At 43.9% G+C, this 22,840-nt stretch overlaps 1 long non-coding RNA gene across 1 annotated transcript; it reads left to right on the top strand.

The window, feature by feature from the left end:
- Window positions 1-60: 60 nt before the first annotated feature.
- On the top strand, window positions 61-10,941 carry LOC109282229 (uncharacterized). Its single transcript, XR_002089156.2, has 2 exons — window positions 61-141; window positions 10,344-10,941. It is a non-coding gene; the product is annotated as an uncharacterized LOC109282229 (long non-coding RNA).
- The last annotated feature ends 11,899 nt before the right edge of the window (window positions 10,942-22,840 follow it).

Raw genomic sequence — 22,840 nt, forward strand, 5'->3', positions numbered from 1 at the left:
CCCGGAACCGGAAACGCCGCTCGGCTGCGCAGAAAGAAGGGAGGGGACTGTGAGGTGATGCGCATGCGCGAGCTGAGATTGGTCAACATGCCAGGGTTTCCGAGGGGTTTCCCCATATCCTTACGTCAGCAACGCAGCTCGGTGCGCGCGGGGAGGGGCAAATTTCAATAGAAGGCGGTGCGCGGGCACGCTGAGGGGTCCAAGGAGGGTCATTATGTCATAAACCCGGCTAGGCCGGCGCGTGAAGAAAAGGGGGGAGGTGGTGCGCATGCGCGAGCACCGAGCAGTCCGGCGAGGCTTTCCTAAAAGTGGAGAGGCTGAGGGACAAGGATGGAAGGGGAGGTGGTGTGTATGCGTGAGCTGCTTTCGGCCTCTCCCCAGGTGCTCCAAGGGGAAGGGGAAGCCTGTGAAGTAGAAGCAGCCCCAGGCCCTGGTTCCCGAACACTAAAATGGAGCGTCTCTGGCCTGCTCCTCCAACAGTGAGGGTGAGCCCTGCTCCTCAGACTTCCTCCTGAGAGAGGCAGGGTTCTTTGGGTAGATGTGACATCTCTTATTAGCCCAACTAAAGAGCTGGGGGAAAAATTGTTCCTTGCAAGCTTTTGGGTACAGCCACCTTGCAAAGAACGATTTTTCCAACTCATTAGTTGAGCTAATAAAAGATAGTGCATCTACTCAAGAACCTAGCCTGCCTGTGTCCTCATCCCAGCAGGGCTACCACCGACACCCCCCAGAAAGTGGCACCCAAGCCACAGGAGCTGGGGTGTTTCCTGTCCTCCCCAGTCAGCTGCACTCCCCTTTGCATGGATGCCTCCTGGTGGCTAGCCACTGCCAAAGGCATCTCAAAAGAGTCCTTGTCCTTGCCCACAACCCTTGAAACAAGCCAAAGTCTCACCTTGTCTCCAGCTGATCAAGCTTGTTCCAAATCCTAACCCCTCCTCCCCACAATCTGCAGCTCTGCCCCATTAGACATCTCATCCATATCATTTGCTAAAGAGAGGGGGCTTGATGCAAAGTAGTCTGTTTCTGGACCCGAGCATAGATAAAAGGGAGCCACCCAAGGGTGGATCTAGGGGGTTGCATTTTAATCCCTGGCCCTATCCAGGATAGGCCCATTTTAATCCCTGGCCCTATCCAAAGTTTAAAACCACCTGCCTGACAGGGGCAGCAGCATTGCTAGTCAGGCAATGCTGGGGGAGTCACTTTGGGCCCCCACGACAGAAACAGTGTGGATAAATTGCAGAGAATCCAGTGGAGGGTAGTGAAAATGGTAAGGGGGTTGGGGAGCATGACTTGTGAGGAGAGCTGAGGGAACTGAGTTTATTTAGTCTGGAGAAGAGAAGACTGAGGAGGGATTTCATAACAGCCTTCAACTACCTAAAGCGGGGTTCAAAAGAGGATGGAGTTTCTTGGTGGTGGCTGAAACAGAACAAGGAGCAATGGTCTCAAGCTGCAGCAAGGGAAGTTTAGGTTAGAAATTAGGAAGAATTTCCTTATTAGAAGGGTAGTAAAGCACTGGAAAAGGTCACCCAGAGAGGTGGTGGAAGCTCCATCTGTGGAGGTTTTTAAGACCTGGCTAGACAGAGCTGTGGCCATGATGATCTAGTTGGGGATGGGCCTGCTTTGAGCAGTGGGTTGGACTAGGCCAAGGGTGAGTAATTATTTGAGTCCATGGGCCACACACAGAGCTTTGGGGAGCTGTCACAGGCCGGATCAGCACCCCATCACCTCCTCCCAACAGCTCACCAGACATCCCCATGTGGCATGGGGCTGTGGGCAGGAGAGGGAGAGCTGGGGCAGCAGTTTCAGCAGTTTCGGCCTCTGGCCTGCCCTTCTATCCTAAGAAGGGGCTCAGGCAGATCCCCCGATCCCCATGGGGAAACTGCCACCTGTGTCTGTAGCTGATGCCGGCACCCGCTGCAGGCTGTGCTGGAGGTGCAGGATGGCTGGGGGTGCGAATGGGAGGGGAAAAAAGACGGAGACAGAGAGGTGGGCCTGGCAATGATAAGTAGCAGCATCTGGTACTGGGCAAAAGCAGGACCTGACAGCGGGCGTGCGTTCTGCTTCTGGGGCCCTTCTGATTGCAGCTACCCAGAGCCCGTGCTGGGGCTGTCCTGTGTCTCCTCCCCACTGCTGCCACCCCACACCACCCCACCACCACCACCACCACCTCCAGGCCACCCTGGGTCCATGAGGGTGGTGGTGCCAGCAGAGCCACAGAGCATTCCCAGTGTTGACTCCAGGCAGCCGCCGCCATAAGAGCCCCAGAAGCAACTAGTGTGCCCACTGCCAGGTCCTGCTTTTGCCTGGTGCTCAGAAGGCATCATGGGCACAGCTGCCTCTCTGTCTCCCCCTTCCTCCCCCCCCGCCCCCGCAGCTAACTGTCCTACACCTGCAGCATGGGCAGCTTACACCAGCTCCCATTCTGTGCACTGGAAGCAACACCGGGCAAATGCCAGCATCAGTTGCGGGTGCCAACATCAACTACGGATGCAAGCAGCAGCTTCCCCCTGGGGATCGAGGCATCCTCTCAGGTCCACAGGTGATGCTGCCACATCAGCGCATCAGCTGCAGTCCCAGGCCGTCACCGATCCCCAGCAGAAACCTGCAGGCAGCGTCTACAGCTGATACCAGCATACACCTGGTACTGTTTCTGGCATGTTGGGTGGGAGCTGATGTTAGCTGATGGTGCCAGGATGTGCCCACCCACCCAGCACGACACAGCTGCTGGAACCACTTGCTCCCTATGGACCAGATCCTATGACTTTGCGGCTGCCAACCTGTGAGCTGGATGCAATCAGTTGGCAGGCCAGATCTGGCCCATGGACTGTATTTTGCCCACCCCTGGACTACATGGTCTCCTGAGGTCCCTTCTAACCTTAATTTTCTATGAGTCTGTGGCTTCATAGCTCATTGTAATCTATCTGATCCCTTCTAAACTCCATGGGTGTTAACCACCCTCCCTTCTTTTTAATGGTCTTGATGTTCTGCCAACCAAGGTAGCTTTAGTTCTGCCATTCTGCTGTCTGTTCATGGTTCCCAGGTAATGCAGCTCCTCTTTCACAACCCTGCAGATTGTTTTGAACTCATTCCAATGAAATTCTGCTTGTTTTTTACTTCAACCTTAAACTGAATAACACAGCCCCAGGCTCTTAGCGTGTTAGTAAAGCATCCTGTTTATTTTTAACTGGAGAAAAAGGTATTGTTTTTAGATGTGACAATGCACCTCACCATCTGCACCCCCTCCTTTTCAAAATTCTAGATTTGCCTTTCCCATTGAGGGCACCATGTGTTTGTGGGGAACCTGATACTAAATTGTTCATAGGTGGTCTTTTTCTGGGTCAGGTTTTGCACACAGCAGAGCAGCTACCTTGCTCTAAGGTTTAGGAAGTAAATCATTGACACAGGCTTTTGTCCCAGATCTCTCCAGTGGAGCGAGGCCCTAGTAGGCAGGGAGGATGTGGGCAGGGTGGCACTTCCTTAGAGAGGGTCCAGCTGTTTCTCTCCCTCCTCCTTACAGCTTTCCTGTTGCCTGTACCAGAAGGAGACTTAAGATGTCTCTATAAACCCAAGAGTACTGAGGAGTGGGTTCTCATTAGGGAGCTGGTTCTCATTCCCCACACTTTCCCCACTCTGCGTCTTCTCCACTTGTCCGAGCTGAACTGCTGAACTATTCTACGGATATACAAAGGAGCCCTATGGGAAGCTGACCTGTAGTCTGGACAAGACTTAGAAATATTTTAATTTGATCAACAGATCAGCATCCTGTCCCCTCCTCCCAACAGTTTACCAGACCTCCCCATGTGGGATGGTGCTGTGGGTGGGAGAGGGGGAGCTGGGGTAGCAGTTCAGCAGGTTTGGCTTCTGGCCTGACCTTCTATCCTAAGAAGGGGCTCAGGCAGATGCCCAACGAACACACACACAAACACACACACGCGCGCGCACCCATGGCTTCTGCCCTGTTTGTGTCAGCTCTAAAGCTGGGGTGGGCCTGATCCTGTGCATTGGCTCTGCTCCATGGATCCTGCCTGGCCTGACAAACCCGGACTGGCTCCATGTGTGGGCAAAGAAGCTCTGGAGTAATGGGTCCAATTCCACCAACTCCTGGTGAAGTGGGCAAGGCAGATGTGCCAGCTCTGAGAAGAGCAGGCCTGATCCTTCACAGGAGCTCTGCTCTCTGTGTCTTGCAGAACTGGACAAACTCTAGCTCCTTCCTGCAACTGTTTCCCAGCCAGTTAGCCATGGGCAGCTTGTGCTTGTTCATGTCAACTCTGGAAGCCGGGGTGCTGAATTCCATCCTAGGCTCCAGGGTCTCTTTTCTTTTCTTTTAGTTTTCCCCACCCACTGTATTGACAGTCCATTTGCTCTGAGAGTCTCCCCACCCTTCCCCACTGCTAGCACTGCCCTGGAGCAGAAGTGGTTGGGGGGAGATAAAAAAAAAATAAAGCCTATCAGATGAATTAGAGCGCTATTTACAGTACCCAGGATTTGCAGGCAATGTCTCTTCCACATATTAACCAGGTCCAAGACTGTTTAGTTTCCAAGATCAGATGAGCTCATGGGCATTCAATCCAATGTGCTGGTAAGTGTCTTTCCATCCTTACTGAGCTATTGAGGGGGACACTGTGTACTGTTGAGAACAACCAGCTGAATATCACAGTGTGACCATGCCACAGGTTAAGGTGGAGTGTTAACTGATGAGGTTTTCCTGTCCAGCACCTTGTTGAGTTATGTACCTGTATCTTCCCTCCCCCTGTAAGATAAAGATTTACAAGTCTCTCTATGAAAGTCAGCTGTATATGGAGGGTAGACAGAAACAACTCTCCACCCAAAAAAAAATAAATTCTGCTTACCTTCTGGGCAGTGTTTTATTTTCATTTAGTCTTATGCTTTGAAGCTCATGTATGTATCAGTATTTAATAACAAAAAAAATTGTCAACAGAAAGTAAATCTAGACAGAGAATCCTTCTGATGTGAGCATTGTATTGTATGTGCAAGATAACGATACCCTTCCTTTGATGAACAATATTTTGTCTTTGGCTGTAGCCAAAGACCATGGCCATGGCCATGACCATGGCCACTGAGCATATCCAGAATACAGGACATCCTCTTAGTGAGGGTGGAATGAGACCCACCAGCCCCTCAGCCAATCCTTGATAAGGGGTGGAGTCGCCTCCTCAGCCAATTGGCAGAGGGATCACCCAATGGCCAATCAGCAGCAAGGGACAGGCCCACCACAAAAAGGCCACCTCCCTCCCTGGCTGGTTGGGAGGTCTGTTCCTTCTGGCTGTGCATTGCCCTACCTTTAGGGCCAATTGAATTGTGAGGAGAATTGATTGACATGTACTTCCATCAGACTTTTTGCAGTCTGTTCTTAATTTAGAAATAGACAGGGAGCAAAGTGTTTAAAAACAGGGAAGTTCTGTATAAAACAGGGCCAATGGTCATACTAGCTGTAGTTGTAGTGCCAGGATGTAGTAGCAGTAGCAGTAAAAACAAATCTCCAATATAGGGAGAGTACTCCTTACATGGAATCAATGGGCTTGAGATGAGTACTGGGTGAGTAAGGGCTTGAGATGAGTACTGGATGAGTAAGTGTAAAATGGCCACTGAATGCTGGTTAAGGAAAAAATCTTAAAACACCTTAGCAGACCTGGATTCCCTAGCATTTACATTTACAGATTCCTAGGAACTTGATTTTTCTGAAATGCTGAGCGTCCAACTGAAATGAATGGAAACTATTTGAGTCCAGTAGTGGTGGGGGAAAAAATCAGGCCTTGTGGCTCTTGCATGACAAGAGAGGGTCAAGAAGCGTGAAATGCTGCATGAGGGCAGGACAAGCTCATTTTCATGACTCCCACAGAGCAGCTGTGAAACCCTTAGTCTATCCGGACCATTTCTACCCTGTCTTGTTCCTCAGCACTCCCTAGCAGCCTCACTGTGGCAAGTGCCTCCAAACTGTCTTCTGCCCTTTCAGAATGAAATTCAGAGCACGTTGCACAAATGGGAAGAATGTAAGAAAAGTGTCTGTTGATGGTGTATGCTGTAGGGTTTCCTGTCAGTCCCAGGTCTTTAAATGTGTTTTCTATCTTTGAGTTGCAGGCACTGCTCCTGTCTTCAGTTTATTACACTTCTCACTCTGACTGATATACAAATTGGTTAATGTCTGTACAATTCTTTGAAGATGTAAAATGCAGTAAAATTCCCTGATGTTATTACTTAATTTCTTGCTCCTTTTTTTCTGGTTCTTCTTAATCTTTCTCCTGTCTGGTGGTTTTTAGACTTATATTTTCTGATCTCCTTTTCTTTTCATTCATTACCCTGCTGCTTGTTGTTTCAATTAATCAGAAGGGCAGTCTGCATCCCCTTTTCTGCCCCCTCTCTAACACATCCTCTCACTCTTCCCTCTATTCTACATTTCCTTTGCTGTCCTTGCTGCCTAAAAGGACTGCTTTCCCCTTTGCTTCTTACTTCCTTCTGCTCTGCTATATGTTTATCACTAACGTAGAGAGAGAAGTCTGGCTGTCAGCAGCCTAGGCCAGTTCTATAGCCAGATGGTTTGTGGAGGCTTGCCAGTCAAAACACTGCCCACAGTTAAAATGGATCTGCACTCAGATTGAGAAGGAGGGGTGCCACAGAGTTCAATGTGGATGATGTGCTGCAACTTTTGGCTCAGCCAATGTAAGTTTGCTCACTTGGCTGCCTCATTACATCCCAGAGCATGCCTCCTGGAAGAATAATCCTTGAGGTACATATTTATTTAGTCATTGCAAATGTACTGCATGAGCTGACCTGGATCTGCAAGGGATTGTAAAACTAGTATAATGGCTGTTTTATGATCAGGGCAGACCCTGGATGGAGAGGTGTTCCCGATGTTGCACCATCCTACTCATACAGCTCCCACTTGATTTGAGAGGACATTTATGGCAAAGGAATGAAACAATGTTTGCAGTGATGTGTTAGCAGTCAGCTTTCATTTAATATTCAGGCCTTTATTATTACCCTTGAACACTTTAACTAGACACAATTATTGGTTCACCAGTGTAATACTTTAAAATCAAGCTCCTACAGACTTGACAGCAGAGATTATTTGATTTGCTGTGTGGCTGGCCCAGGTCCTCAAAAGTACTTAAGTGTTTAACTTCCATTGAAATCAGTCCATAGTACCCATAAGGACCTGAGGCTTAGTCTGTTCATGTCTATAAAATGTGCACAATGCCACCTATAATGATGATGATGCTTCAATGAAAGTACCATAAAGCTGTGAATTGTGTTGATTATTTACTTACCTCAAGTTTGTATTCCAAAAGCCATTTTGTTTGGAAAAGATTTTTGACGTGGCACAGTAATGTAGTTCTTTGTTATGAGATTTTATGTACACACTGATTTTATATATATAAAATATATAAAATGCAAATTATATACATAATTCACCTTTTTATTGAGGTGCTGGAATTGTAATAGCTAATAGATATAATTCAGCTAAATGTGACATTCACCACTGGTGTTGCTTTTGTTTACTGAAGTTTTCCCTGCCCCTTACAAGAAAAAGGACCAGAGAAATCTTAAGATGTGATTAACCAGTTAATCATAACTTAAGTTGTAAGCTGGTCACACACTAAAGCAATTAATAGCATAATAAAACTATGAATAAGCCACAAAGTTATTCCACAAAAAAAGTTTAATAACTTTGTGGCTGGTTCCTATCATGCAATTAATTGAACATGTAGTTAGGTCCATCCCCATGGTTGGGACCCCTGTCAGCTGATCCAGACTGCCAGCGTGCATCTTGCCATGCATGTGTGATATGGTAGGAAGCATGATTTTGTGGATCATGGATCAGATCCCATTGCATCTTTACCTGCATATCTGGCAGGGGTCTCTGCATGCATAGAGAAAAATATCCGAAGATACTTTGTCTGCCTAGAGAAAAATAAACAATTTAGCAGGTGCTAAATTTATTTTATTTGGTATTTGAATTTATTTTGGTCTGAAGTTCCTTTAGAATGAATATTCAGCTTAGCCTCAACTCAGAAGAGTATCCACATTCAAGAAATATGTTTAAATCTTGCTTAAATCAATTAGGCTTAATTTTAAACATTTGCTTAATTGTCCTGTGTGAAAAGGTATGTTTTCCAGGATGAGGATCCAACTGAAGTTTTTACTTTTTTAATTAAGGCCCTTTTGTGGGCTACTGCAGCCTGATTTCCAAACAGGTACTTTTCATGACATGCAGGCTGTTTCAATGGGAAACAAAACAATCCAGTGCATGGGACTCTGGAGTCATAAAACTTCCATTCTGTTTGTGTGCTGCAAGAGTTCCCCCTCTCCCGCTCTTTTTCAAGCCTCCTCTTTCTTTTCTTGCCTTTGAACTGTTACCCCATTGATTATACTTTTAACTCTTTGAGGCAAAGATCTTATCTTTTTATATGTTTATAAAAAGCCATTTACACTTGCCGCAGATTTGAAATATTCTGTCTGCTCTGGACAAGTATGTTTTTGACAGGATACTGAAATATTATTAGGATTTTTTTCCACTTCATCATTATCCCTATCCTCCTGATAAGGACTGGCAAGTAAGTTTTGTGATTGGGCTTATGATTTTTCATGACAGTTTTATGAGGCTGCATTTATGACACCATAAAAGCAATAAATAATAACTCTAATTTCAAGAGTGACACATTTATCATCTTATAGTACAACATAGTAATGTTGTTGATTTGCTTCTGGATGTTTATTGCATGTATTTTGCATCTCCTCATATTGTTGAGATAATTTTTTCTGGAGTATTTTTCTGGGCAGTGTTTGTTTTTCTCTTGGGCTTTGCACCCCGACTTACTAGCATTTTAAACTGCTTTGCGGGACCCAGATAAGTAGTGGTGGGCACCATTTAAAAAACAACAACAACTAACCAAAAGAAACCCTCTTTATTCCACCCCCCCACCCCACCCCACCCCACCGCACCGCCACATGCCTGAGCCTCCATTACAGACGTTCTCAACCTTTTTAGACTCAAGGCACCCCTCAAGAAATGCCAGCTTTTGGCTTTCACTCATTTTTAGACTATGGAAAAATCACAGAGCAATTCTTCTGTTGCAAGGAACTCAGAAAGACTACAGCAGGTCAGAATGGTTTTGACACCATGGATTCATGGATTCCTGTTTAAAATCTCTGGGTTTATCTTGTGAATCATGTGGAGGTGTTTGTACACCTAACATGCTCATATCGCACAGAACCCGTTAGAGGATCTCAAAGTACTCACAGCAACCTGGTTGAGAATCACTGCTCTATTACATCATAACTCCCCTCCCCATAATAAGTGCTTGATACAGCTCATGGTTGTCTATACACTTAACATTTGAAACATTTCAAACAGCTTTTAAACACTTTTGAAATATTTCAGAGGCTAGTGTACATTATATAGTGCATAATATATAATATTTCAAAGGTGAGGTAGAATAAAACACTGAAAGAGTAAAAAATAAATGTCTAGAGGGAACAGATTCTGTTTTGTACCATTTTGTTCCACCATTTTATACAGTAAGCGTTTCCACAGTACAGTGATCTCTCTTTCCATGTACAAAGTCCAGACATCTTTGCTGCTGCTGCCCCCAGGCTCAAAGCACTCTGGCCTCTGCAGGATAATGACCAGGGTGTGGGTGGTCAGGGAATGTCATTTGGCAAGGTAGAATCTGGGACCCAAAGCCAGGGTCCTGGGTGGAAGAGCCAGAATCAGGAACCAAATAGGGAGCCAGATCCAGTAGCTGATTAAGAATCCAAATGTCAAGCCAGAAAGCAGGGTTGAATGCAGTTTCCATCCAGACAGGAAGCATGGCATAGCAGTTTTTACCTAGATACCTCACTTCTATCTGCTATGGCCTTAAAAAGTTTGTGCAGGCAGGGCCCCCTTCATGCAGCCTTGGGGAATGATTCAGCCTAACTACTTCCAGCTGGGGCAATGCTAGAGGACTGTTTTATGCTTTCTCTCAGAAGAGAATATGTACAGATATTCGCTATTGTAGGGGAAACACTCCAGGGAGTGACTTAATCCTGGTTGTTCCTGGATTATTTTTCTCCTGAAGTAGCAGCCATTTTTGCTGTGGGAGAAGAGTCCTGAACATCTGTATACTTATGATTTCTCCTGGGAGAGCAGTGAAGTCTGTACCTGGCATAGGAAAAAAGCAAACACAATATGGGAAGAAGTGGGATCAGGAAAGCACAACGACAGAGAAAAGGATCTGATCACCCAGTGCCGTGCATTTTGGATAGCCCCCAGGATAAGAGAATGAAGCATTTTGATTGATTCCCATTGTCCTATCTCTATACAAATTTGAATAATTCCACAGGTCAAGCTAATGAAGAATTAGGTCCACAAGCTAAATGGAACAGAAGAGTGTCAGCAAGGGAACTGTGAAGTCAGGAAGAAGAACAAGGAAAAAAGAGTACATAACAGGGAGCTGTGAATGATCATTGATACAAGCTGAAGAATCAGCTGGCACAGAACAACTTGCGGAACTGGTCCCTTAACACCAGATTTGTTTTAAGTGTTTAAGTGCAGAGTGATGTACCTGACATGCCACAGTGGTTAACTCCCATTGAAGTCCTCATGAAAATCCCACTAAGTGTCTATCTGAATGATTAGATGACTAAATGTGTTTAAAAAATTCATACATTAATGTTTAGAGGATGCTTAGATAATGTTGATTTTGTAGAAAATGCTAACATAAATATGGCTTTTGTTTCTTAAATTGTACATTATCATAATCATCTTTGATTAATTGTTGCCTAGGAAACCTTTGAATGTCTGTTTGTTTCTGACATTGAAAATATTTCCAGCTTTTCATTTCACTGAGAAGTCTTACTGTGATTATGAGTCTTCGTTTGGTATTTGCTGAACATTTCTATATGATTTATAGTTAAAAGAATGATGATTCCTCCCTCACAGTGGCTATGGGCATGTGGTGTGAAGAGAAGTCAATGAGTGATTAATGTTAAGAAAAATGTTTGCTGAGATTCTGGGTTCTAAAGGAAATGGCTATGGTCCATATCTCTGCATTAGCTTCATTAATTTAAAAAAATGCTAATAGATCAACCTTCAGCACTGTAGTCATGCAAGAAATTTTGCTAGTCTGAAGCCAACAACAAGCCCCATCTTTTGATTTGCACTGCTTAATGTTCAGTGAGTATTAGATGAGTCATTAAATGTGGGCCCAGGGAAAGGGTGCAGAATGCTATTAAAATAGTTATTACCAGTGAATTTAATTTCTGAACATTTCTTAAAGATGACCTTTTCATCCCAGATTTTATTCTGTTTCACATGAAAAACTGAAGAACAGTTATTTTGGGATATTTGTATCCCTGTTGCATTGGAAAAAGGGATTTTGACAGGAAAAAGGGCTGTATAATAAAATGACAGCCCAAAGGGATCAGAAGAATCCAGAAAAAAAATTCTAAAGGTCAAATGCAGCATAAAGGACTTAACAGAAAAGGAGAAATGTGCTTCATTTAGGACATGTCTGGGTATGAAAGAATAAAGAAAAACCCTTTTATTAATGTCTTTCCTGGTAAAATATTAGCAACATTTAGCTCAGGTTGTTGCTAGCACTGCTAATGGCTGTAACTGTACTTCCAATATGGTATATGTCATTATTTTCCAGCCCCCTGTATTTTAATATTCTGAGGACTAACATATATATGTATAAAAGGTGTGGGCGTGCATGCATACAAATATGTGTGTGTGTATATACATACACAGATACATGTATACATATATATACATGTATGATATGACTTGTGTAAATATTTTACTGGGGTGAGGTCACAAGCAATTTCACAAAGGTTGCAAGCACCTTCCTTTTCCTTATGGATAGACAGGAAGAATTTTTATATGTTGTAAAATAGAGTCATGCTATAAGAGAGGCCAGGAAGCACTGCTTTATGACAGTGAGAATCATTGACTGCAAGCGGATATCAGGAGATGGTGGACAGTTTAGAAAAGATGACAGAGAAAAAAATAAAACTAGCTAGGAACACAACCGGGACTGTGCACCACTCCAACCCCCACCCAGCCCAGTTTGCCAGAGTCAGGTTCTGGGGACCCCACACCACCCCTGTTCAATCCTACTTGTCAGTATTGGGCCCCATATCACCCTGCATGCCCAATCTAGTACCCAGGACCATGGCCTGCAGGGTTCCCCACAGACCCATGGGGAGCTCTCCAGGCCAGATGACACAGTGCTGAGGTCTGGATCTGACCCAAAGGTCAAGGGTTGAGCACTCATGTTTTGGGTCAAGAAGATAGGAGTTATTGGCCAGTGCAAGTAGAAAAGAGAGTACTTCTGTTTGGGAGGGAGAAACTAGGAGGCCATAACCAGAGGCATAACAAGCAGGATTTGCATCCTGGACAAACCCTGTGGGAAAGCACTGATAGGGGAAGGGGCGTGGAGGGGGGTGGCTGTAAGGAAGGCGCTGTTGAATGCCAGAGAGCCCGGGGTTCTGATATCAGGAGGACATGAGTCTTACCTACGCCAGGGACTATAAAACCATTCTGCTACCACAGCAGCATGGTTTACCTGCTCTGGCTACTGCTCCTACAGAAGCAGTGCAGTGTCCATGCACCGGCAGCTGCTGCACGAGCAACTCCATAGGGCTGCTTTTGCTGCCAGAGCACAGATAATGCAGGAGTGGGGGCAGTTCTGGCACCTCTCTTAATTTGGCACCCAAAGGTGATGTCTTATCTCACCCACCTAGTTACATTGGCCAAAGTCTGTTTTCATTGCGTGGCTTGATGACATAGGGTGCTTTTTCAGGTCTTGGAGCTACAAGAAAAGAATACACCAGTCAACCTGAAGGCAGTGGAGTCCAAGCTAAGCTGTTCTCCCACAAAGTTCTAGTAGTCCATTTAGCAATAAGAATGGTTGATGGATCTGCGAACACCCATCAGCTCCATCCTCCAGAAATCGCTGAGGAGTTGCGGCTTGGAGCGCATTCCTTTGTGCATCAATTCTGCTAAGTCTAGATCCCTCCTGATCCAGCACAGGGAGGGACAGATTGGAAGAATTGCCCTAAATGTATTAACTGGTTCCCATTATTCTACCTTAAACTTTATCTCCCTCAAAGACTTCGGTCTACCTTCTACTCATTTCATTCATAATTATGTACAATTTTTATCAGGACTTTGAATGTAATATCTATAGCCATCAGAAAGAACTTCCTTACGGTAAGGGTTGCCAGAATCTGGAATGGGCTTCCAAGGGAGGTGGTGTTCTCCCCTACCTTGGGGGTCTTTAAGAGGAGACTAGACAAGCACCTAGCTGGGGTCATCTGACCCCAACGCTCTTTCCTGCCTGGGGCAGGGGGTCAGACTCAATGATCTGCTGAGGTCCCTTCTGACCCTAATATCTATGAATTAAAAATTATATGAATGTCCAAACCACTTTGGCAATATTTGCAAATGGGATAGGAATAATGAGTATTTATACACATCCTTTCAGTAAGAGGATAACTAATTTCTTTTGGTAATGCAGAGGGGAACAGATGACTGTAAAGTGCTGACAGCTTTAAATAAATATAAAGGGCAGGATTCTTCAGGTCATGATGCTAACTGATCCAACTGCTTTGAAAGCAATGGGATTGCAATAGCATAAAAATACTGCAATGGTATGAAGAACCAGAGCCAAGAAGTTTTAAAAGTTGAATCTTGCTAAAACGGTGATAAAGGTTCATATATTCTCCAGTTACTGCACTAGCACAACTACTTTGTTAAATAATTAGGTGAAAACATTTCAATGGCAATTTCTCGGTGGTGTTGGCAGCAAATTGATAGCCTTAGGCAATTCTTAATTCGGATTCTTTAAAATTGTTAACTAAATTAGTCACCTATGAAATAACATTACCCAAATTATTGTTCTTAAATTGCAGTTTGAATCCATCATCTGTTTTATTGTTTGGACATATTTCTACCTGGGTATTAAGTAGATGGCTTATCTCATTTCTAATGAATTCATAGCTTGTAATCAGAAGAGGCCATGAGCACCTCTTTTAACATTCCTTTGTAAATTGTTTGTCAGGCAGTTGGTACAAACTTTTATATTACAGCCTTCAGTTCTGTTGGGTGCATCTCAACAACACCATTCCTCATTACTTGCAGTACACAGAACCTGAATCTGTTCTTATACTAGTTTTATAATATTAGTTCTATTAAATTCATTGCCCTGAGTCCTTGTTTATACTGTCATAAGTGGAGAATCCGACCCAGGATCTCTGGGGGCAAATGCTGTGAGGCTACAAATTGCTATTACAGGAATATTGTTGCCCTTGTCTTACAAAGCAAAGGTGGCCAGCCTGCAACACAAGTGGCATGGCCAGTCTGTGTGTGTGACACACAGAAGATCAGGAAGGGGACAGACAGTACAGCAGCAAATCAGGCAAGGATCATGGGGCAGGAAGCAAAAAGCAGAGTAAGAGATTGGACAAGGCGGGAAAGTAAGAAGCAGAAAGCAGAGCAGTAGATCAGGCAAAAGCAGGGGATTTGAGTGGCATTCAGGGAAGATACAGAGTTAAATTGTGGCATGCCTGGCAACTAGCTTGGCCCCCACTGTTATAGAGTTATTTAGTTGAATTTTTCACTCTTTTTGATGTCTGTAAATGGTATATGTAGAAATGAATACTGTCAAATAATAAGATATCAAGGATAATAGATCAACACAATTAATTACCATCTTTCCATTGAACTAGCAAGTACATTTTGAACTTTAATTACTGTAATTAGGGGCCTAGTGTTGTCAGCTCTTGACTTTTTCCAGTCTTGGAACAGTTGGTGTTTTGTTTAAAACATCATTTCCTTGAGACATTTTATTAAGCAAGAATGCTAGTTTTCTCATTTGTAAAAAAGAAAGTTTCTACTCCACACACTTTCAGAGACATGCTTGAACATCTCAGAAGGCAGCAACAGGAAACTCAAAATATATTTTTCTTTCAAGGAAAATAAAATCTCATGATTATTTAATTCAGTCCAGTGCTTTTGAATGCTTGGGAATAGTAAGGTAAGGGACATTAAGCACAGAAGTAAAACAGCTGAATTTGAACTTTGATCTTTCCAGCAAAAGTCACCAAAATGTCTTTCATGTGGGACTTCAAAGATTTGAATATCCTTTCACCATGAATGCTGAAATCTTGGGAAACCCTTGGAAAACCTTAGGGCCTTCTAAGCTATCAGAAAGAAGGGGTGAGTCTGATAGGACTCCTGGAGGAGAGAAGGTTGAGTGGAGTGGGGAAAGGAGAGAGTTTGAGGGAACGGTAGACACTAAATAACAGAATCAGTTTTGATTTTAAAATATTGCATTCCTTAATTGTGATATCTAGAAACTGGAATGCAGCGAAAGGGTGCTATATGAATATTAGATCTGGGTGATTAATTACTAATATTAATTGTAAATATTTTATTCCAAAAGTGTTATGACATTCTCAAATATTCAGGCTTCGTGTGTTTATTTTTTTTGTCCAGCTGTCTTAGTTACACTAACAGGAAAAAATATTGGAAGAATCATTTATTGGAATATGAGTCCTAGGGTAACTAACAGTGGACTATTCACTGAAGATCTCTACCAAATAACATCTGGGAAATCTCTGGTAGGCTTGCCTTGTCTTCGTTTTATTTCTTGTATAACACAGTTAAAGCTGCTGGCAGTTAACAAAAAATATTTTACAGGTATTATCAAATAGTGATTTTTTTGTTTTGTTTTATATGGGCAATCACTTTAATGTTTAAAATGTATTTTCAAAATATTCTTATACTAAGTAAGATTTCTCCTAAAAATATTTAAGGTACCCTGGAAGAAAATTAAAATATCTGTTTGCCATATGCATTTCCACTTTTCGAGCCCCTTCTGAGTGGATTATTATAGTTTAAGTTTTATGTTGAACGTCTTACGCAGCATTTTGAGTCAACTTGAGATGAGCGATATGGAGGCATTAAGCAGGATCAAGATTGAGGAGTTTCAAGCATCCTCACAATTTTCTGAGTCCTCTAGTCTCCTATTTAGAAGTTTTTTATTAAGTGTATGTCTTTTGCTGCAGATTTCCACCAACAACACTTGTCCTACTGCATGTTGTGATCATTTCAGCTTTTTTAAAAACTCCTCCCCCACCCTATGGCTTTTATGATATAACTAGCAAATTGCCCATCATGAATGATGGAGTGGGGGCAGGGACAGAGCACTGCCACCCAATGCCCTGTGATGCCACCGCTCTGCCTCCAACCCCATGTGCTTCTCCACCCCTGCATCCGACCCCGTGGCCCCACCCTCTGCTGCTCCCAGTGTGGCCCTGTGTGCCCCCCAACCCCCTGTCGTTCCACCCCAACCTGTCACGGGCTTCCAGGAACAGGGTGGGAGGGGAGCTTGCACACGACAGCAGCCGCCAACACCCTGTGCCCTGCGCTGCCGCTAGTCCACATCCAGCCACACACCCTCCCCTCCCTGCCTCCTCCATCCCTCCCTTCCCACCACCTTCTCCTCTCTGCCAGCTGTTGTCAGGGCCAGGTGGCGGTCGTGGCAGCAGATGGGACAGCAGCAGTAAGGGGGCACTGCCACCGGGTACCCCCCCATTCCCTGTCCTGCTTCCCTCTCTCCCTCCCTTCTTCCCCTCTTCCCCACTGCCTCCCCCTCCCTGCCAGGGGGGGAAGGCGGGACAAAGCACCGCTACCCACCATACCACACCACTGCAGCACCCTGCAGCCCAGCCATATCCAAGGGGTGGCCTGGCCAACCCCACCCCAGCCCTGCTCTTTGGAGTCGGTGGTGGTGCGGGCTGATGGCAGCATGGCGCTGGCCTCACCCCCCTGATCCATCCCCTCTGTTGTGGAGGTGCTCTATCTCCTTTGTCCTCTGCATCCCCCTCTGCTAGGGACAGAGTACTGCCATGACAGCAGGGATGGGGGGGGGGAGGGGGCAGGCAGTGCCATGCCGCCAGCACCCCGTGCTGCTGCCTCAAAGGAGCAGGGCAAGAGGAAGGTGACCTTGCCCCACCCCTCCCACTCCATCCCCTTCATCCCCACTGTCTGCTTTGAAGGAGGAGGTGAGGTCACCGGCTCCCCCAGCTCTGGCCACTCAGTCCCAACTGTCTGTCTATGCAGAGTACTCTGCTTGGTTATTTCAGTCAGCATTGTGATTGGCTGCCAAGCCAACCAATCAGAGTGTGAATAAAGCATTACGGACAAACAGACAGAGAAACAGATTAAGGCTTTTATTATATTAGAATAAATCAGTAGCGGGTGGTGGGGGACACACTGAGGTGACCAGGCAGAGACTCTTTTAACTATTCCATAAGAAGTCTTCTCCACATGCACTGTTCTTTTTGCAGTGGCTGTTGCACAACAGGTGCCATTTGCAACTTTTCCTGGACTTGATTTGTTTTTATAAATGGAATTGTTAAGTTCTGCTCTAGTGCTTCTAGCATCAGAATCACTTTTTAATTGTACTATTTCTTTTAAAACCTAGCTTAACTGGCCTTTAACTTCACTGAATTATTTCAGTTCCATCACTCATTTAATTAGGTCTAGGTGGGTTTCTACACTTGTTTAAAAAATGAAAATGATCTGAAAGCATTTGTTTTTGCATTAAGTGGAAGTGGGCAAGTAAAATACAGGCAGTCCTTGCACTTATGGTGGGTTACGTTCCTGGCAAAGGTGCTGTAAGTTGAACTGATTTAAGTTTTATCTGATTTTCCCATAGAAACAATGTTATAATAGGGGGTTACATTCCTGACCAAGGGCCTGATGTCCAACTTCTTATACAAGTGGCCATAAACACCATATTTAAGTCAACTATTTAATCAACTATAAATGATATACACTGTACAGTACAAAGCTTTCTAAAGTGTACTGTATATAAATCAATTAAACAATACAGTAACTAATCACATAAATTTTTATTTAATCAAAAGGTGAAGGATCAGGGAAATGGAATTCAGAAGGGCTTCTTTGGGGAGATTTCGGGGAGATGGCTTTTTGAGAAACTGATCCAGGGATGTTTGTTTTGCTGCCCTGTTTTTCTCATTGTAAATTTCCCTGTAGTGCCATAAGTGCGAGGATCCAGTGCCATAAGTAATAACATGGGTTTAAGTGGCGGAGCACCGCAAGTGCGAATTGCCGTAAGTCGAAATGCTGTAAGTCAAGGATTGCCTGTAGCTAACTTTTTTTCACTGCAGCAGTGTATTGGTCAATTAAATTTGTCACTTTTAATTTGTAGTGCTTGGAAACATGTCTGAGGTTGCAGACATGCACTTTAACCAGGTATAGCATAGTCTCAGATCATGATATTCATTGCTACCCAATCCAGTTAAATACAAATGAGCTCTTTGCTATTTTGTAAGGATTGTCTAGCCATGTTTTCTTGAAGACATTTGGTAGTTAGAAGTAATACTCATCAGATGGTTATCCTGCAACAACAGCTGTGAAAAGTTGCAGGACCCTGTGTCCAGCCTTCAGCATATATTTAGCTGAAGAATTTGTTCAAACAGAACAAAGTAAGCATGACTAGAGGGCTGACAAGTATTTAAGGGATTTTTTTTACACTCTAGTGTCTCAGCTTATTTCTCAAGTTAATTGTGTTGTCATGCAACAATCTTCTGCAGAACTGGATGACATTTAGTACTTGGAAACACCAAGCTTGAATGGCTCACTCTTACTAAACTCATTTATAGATTTTTTTTTCAATTCATTTCTGGACTTGAGGGAATATTTGATTCAAATTCAACAGATGCCAAACCAATTACCAAATAAAATGTCATGATAGCTTGGGAAAAGAAGGTGACTGAGCAGTACACAGTCTCAAAGCAACAGCAGATGGGGTCTTTTGTGACTGTAAGGTCCAAGCTGTATCAGAGACAGAGGATCGTAGTAGAGTAGCGCAATAGCAGCAGTTTCTGACTTTCTGTCTGAAGAGACCATGGGCTGAAAATATCTCCAGAAAAGCTGAGAGAGCACATCTGAGGTAGTGTGCACACTTTTTAGGAGGTGTTACAAACTCATCCCACCCCCAACTGGTGTCCGGTAATAGTCTCTCCCCTATAGCACGTGCATAGGAAAGCTGGGATGCTGGTCTCGTATTCTCTTTTTTCCTACTCACATGTGCACCAAGAAAGAAGATACGGAAACTGATCCTGATGCATTCATTGGGAGTGTGGATTTGCATATAGGGCTCATTTGAAATAATTCAAGTTTTGCCATGAATGTCCTCAGAGTCAGGATTTCATTTCAGGAATGCCAACTATTGTATGCACCTCAGAAAGAATGCTGGTGTGCAGTACCATAGGAAAACACAATCCAAAATATATTACAGCATTGTTTGGGGCTCTGAAGCCTCTCATAGATATACACTATATCCATTATAGACTATAGTGTAGGAAAGGAGCAAAATCTTAACAGAGCCCTACAGGGCAGCATAAAAAAATCAGTGGCTCTTTGTGGTATGAAGGGCATGAATTCTTTTCTTGTCTGTAAAAAATAAAATTAAAAAATCAAAGCCAGTTATTTGACTGACAGTGTCTCACCTTCTATCCATCTAATTTGTAATCATTCTACTTTCCACAGAAACTGAGGACCTCACAATCTCTAGTATATTTATTATTTATGGACCAAATTCTGTAGGACTCACAGGTGCAAAGGATTTACAGAAGTAGGCCCTAAAGCAAAAATAAAATATGCATTAAGGGGAGAAGAAGGTAAGTGCTTTCACATGGAATTGTTAGTAAGTCAGAGAAAATTATTCACCCCAAAACCTTGATCATATCCTCTTTTGGTGTGAAATCAGTGTTAGTAAAAGGTGCCTGTCTGACAGCTAACAGCTTCAGAAACAGAAATCTATCTACAGAACAAGTCTACAGCGTGTTTCATTAAAAACTGGACAGATTACCCTGAGGTCTGATAGGATGTGTCATACCCCAGGCCAGTGGACCAAATGAATGGCATGGGGCAGGTTTACACTCGAGATCTGGAGGGCAGAACTATGTCATTTAGCCCAGAGGGTTGGAATTTGATCACACCATTAATTGCTGCAGCTCCCAGAGCCATGGAAGCTAATACTTCTCCCACCAGTGAGTTTCTGACCCCACAGCCAGCCCTCTGGGCTAGATGAGGCATCTCTGAGAACTGCAACAATTAATGCTTCCACTGCTCACCATGCTGACAAACTTCCAGACCTGTGAGAAGTCCCACAGGCCAGATAACACCACTCTGCAGCCCGGATCCAGTCACCCCTGCCCTAGGCCCACTCAGGGAAGTAGCTGACTGAGAGAAACATGACAGGCCACTAATGTCACTAAGTGGGAGATGGGGTGTTATTTTTGTAATAATCTATTCAGGAAATAGACTCTGACCACCAATTTACTCCATGTATACAACAGTGAATAGGCACTGGCTAATAACGTGCTCTTAATTGAAGTGGGCCACATTTTGTCAGTGATGAGTGGTTTAAGGCTTCATGAATCACCTCCTTGATTATATTCCCCTCGATGTTGGTTTAAAAACTTATAGTTCCCACAAGAAGCCTAGAGAAATTGTGGCCCTGGTAATGATATAAGTGAAAGAAATGATCCAGCACAGGGGTAGGCAACCCCTGGCACAAGTGCCAGACTGTGGCATGCGAAGGCATTTTGCTTGGCACTCACGCCTTGGGGAAGGGGCCAGAGCTGCACTGTCACAACAAGGATTGGGCCCTTCATGGCTCCCCCACCATCTGCCACTGGCACATCTACATTTTACAATCAAGGCTGCGGTTACTTTTGGCTCGCTGTCCAAAAAAGTTACTGACCCCTGATCCAGAATGTTAGTTTTGCTGCTGCAATGGTCCGTTTTACTAAGAATTTGTTTTATGCCACGTTAGACCAGTTAGCACATTATTGGTTTCATATCAGCTACTTCAGTTCTAACGATCACGCTGTAAACATGTAAATAGACAAAATAATGTCAGCATGGGAACAACTGGTCTAAGTACTATGGAAGCCTGTAGTTTTACCTCACCCATGCTGTCAGTAATACGCTGAGCTGGTCCAAGAAATTGCTTGAAAATCTTTAACATATAAGCAAATGAGGACAAAAATTATCCATGGAAAAATACAAGTTTGGTTGTTGTTGTATTTATACATTCCACAAATGCACAATGGATTTATATCCTATTGGATTTTAAAAGACTTATTATTATTTCCAGTTTATTACCTTTCGTGCCCTTGTTCAGAAAAAAATCAATTTTGTTTACATCTGAGCTTCAACTCTCATTACAGTACCCGCATTTGACTATGACGGCAGATGTCAGTAACACCTTATTGAACATAAATAACAGGCAGCTTAGAGTCATGCAGCTATAATTTTGCCAAGGGGTCCTTCTTATGGTTTGGTAAACTTAAAAGGGTGAAGTTTGAATTGCTTAGTTCATTGCCAGGAGTTTGATTTCTGAGAGTTGCTGATCACTTATTGGTTTTGTTGGGCTATATTCACAAAGGGGTAAAGGCATCCCATTCCAGGTGTCTTTCCTCCCCTATGAAATATCTCAGAAGAGTTAGGTGCCTGAGGGAAATTCATACAAGGGAATGCACTGACTGAGAAGTTGCCTAGATTAGCCTATGGAAAATGTCAAAGAGAAAATATGCCTTAAGACCTACCCCTTATTCACTGGAGCAAGGGTTGGAACTCGGTTCTCTTTCTGCTCCAAAATGGGCACTGCCAGTGTTACCCTGAGTGTGTCTACTATACTAGGTCTCATGGGGAAGACTTATTTTGCAAATCTAATTGGCACTTGGGTATAAGCTAGGTGCTCATTGCTCAGCACTGCTAGGATTTAGGCAGTTATGCCTCTATCCAGCAGCAGAAACTTGGATTCCTGGGGTACTTCAACAGTGGAAACTTAGTCACCAAAGGTTTTTAGGGGCCAACAAATATTAGTGGTAGCTGAGTGGGAGTTTTGTGTATGGAAGTGGTATCTAACTGTTGTACTTAGAAGCATTAAGAGTCATTTAGGAATCCCAGTGGTCCCAGATGTGCATCTTGCTTATTAATTTACTCAGCGACTGTGTGTAGTCAACACTTCTGAATATCTGAAAATTGCAAGCTAGAACATCAGCACCCCATTTCAATTTATGTCTGATTTTATTTAATATAATGCATCAATCCTAATGTTAGTAAATATTTCTACTGCCCTTTAATAATCTGAGTGGAGAGTGAAATACCTGGTAGGATAAGGTTTGTAATGTGAATTTGGATGATTTATGAATATGGCATCACACCAATAATTTATTCTATTTTATTGAACAGAGTGCAATGCATTTAACACTATCATTCACCTATTAGTAATAACAATGTAATAAATTTGCAGATATAATAACTCAAGCTATGATCTTGTCAGATTTCATGAGCTAACCAGAGTCAAGCTGAGTCAGTGGAAGGAACTGTTATTTGTGACTGAACTGATGACTTTCTGAACCAGTGCCACCGAGCTAAGTTGAGGGAGAGACGGCGCTAGCGTAACTAGTAGTGGGAGAGAGGGACACCAGCCCCACTTACGCAGAGTTACAAGGGGTACTAGAATCGCCTCCCCACCCTTGCAGAGTCCGCATTCCAGCAGCATTGCCAGGCCAGGAGCTCCAAAACAGTTTCTGGCTGCTGTTGCTTTACGACCAACAGAACAGGGACAGAAAGAACATGCATGGCAGCAGGAGCTCAGCAGTTCCTGCCTGGGTAAAGTTGCTGCCCCCATCTCAGTTTCAGGTCCATATTCTTCTCCCCTACTCCTGGACCTGTGCCCTGCACTCTTTTCTACCAACCTCCCTCTGCTCTCAGAATGCCACTCCC

The sequence above is a fragment of the Alligator mississippiensis genome, chromosome 5 (assembly GCF_030867095.1).
Source record: "Alligator mississippiensis isolate rAllMis1 chromosome 5, rAllMis1, whole genome shotgun sequence".
In the NCBI taxonomy this organism is placed as follows: Eukaryota; Metazoa; Chordata; order Crocodylia; family Alligatoridae; genus Alligator; species Alligator mississippiensis.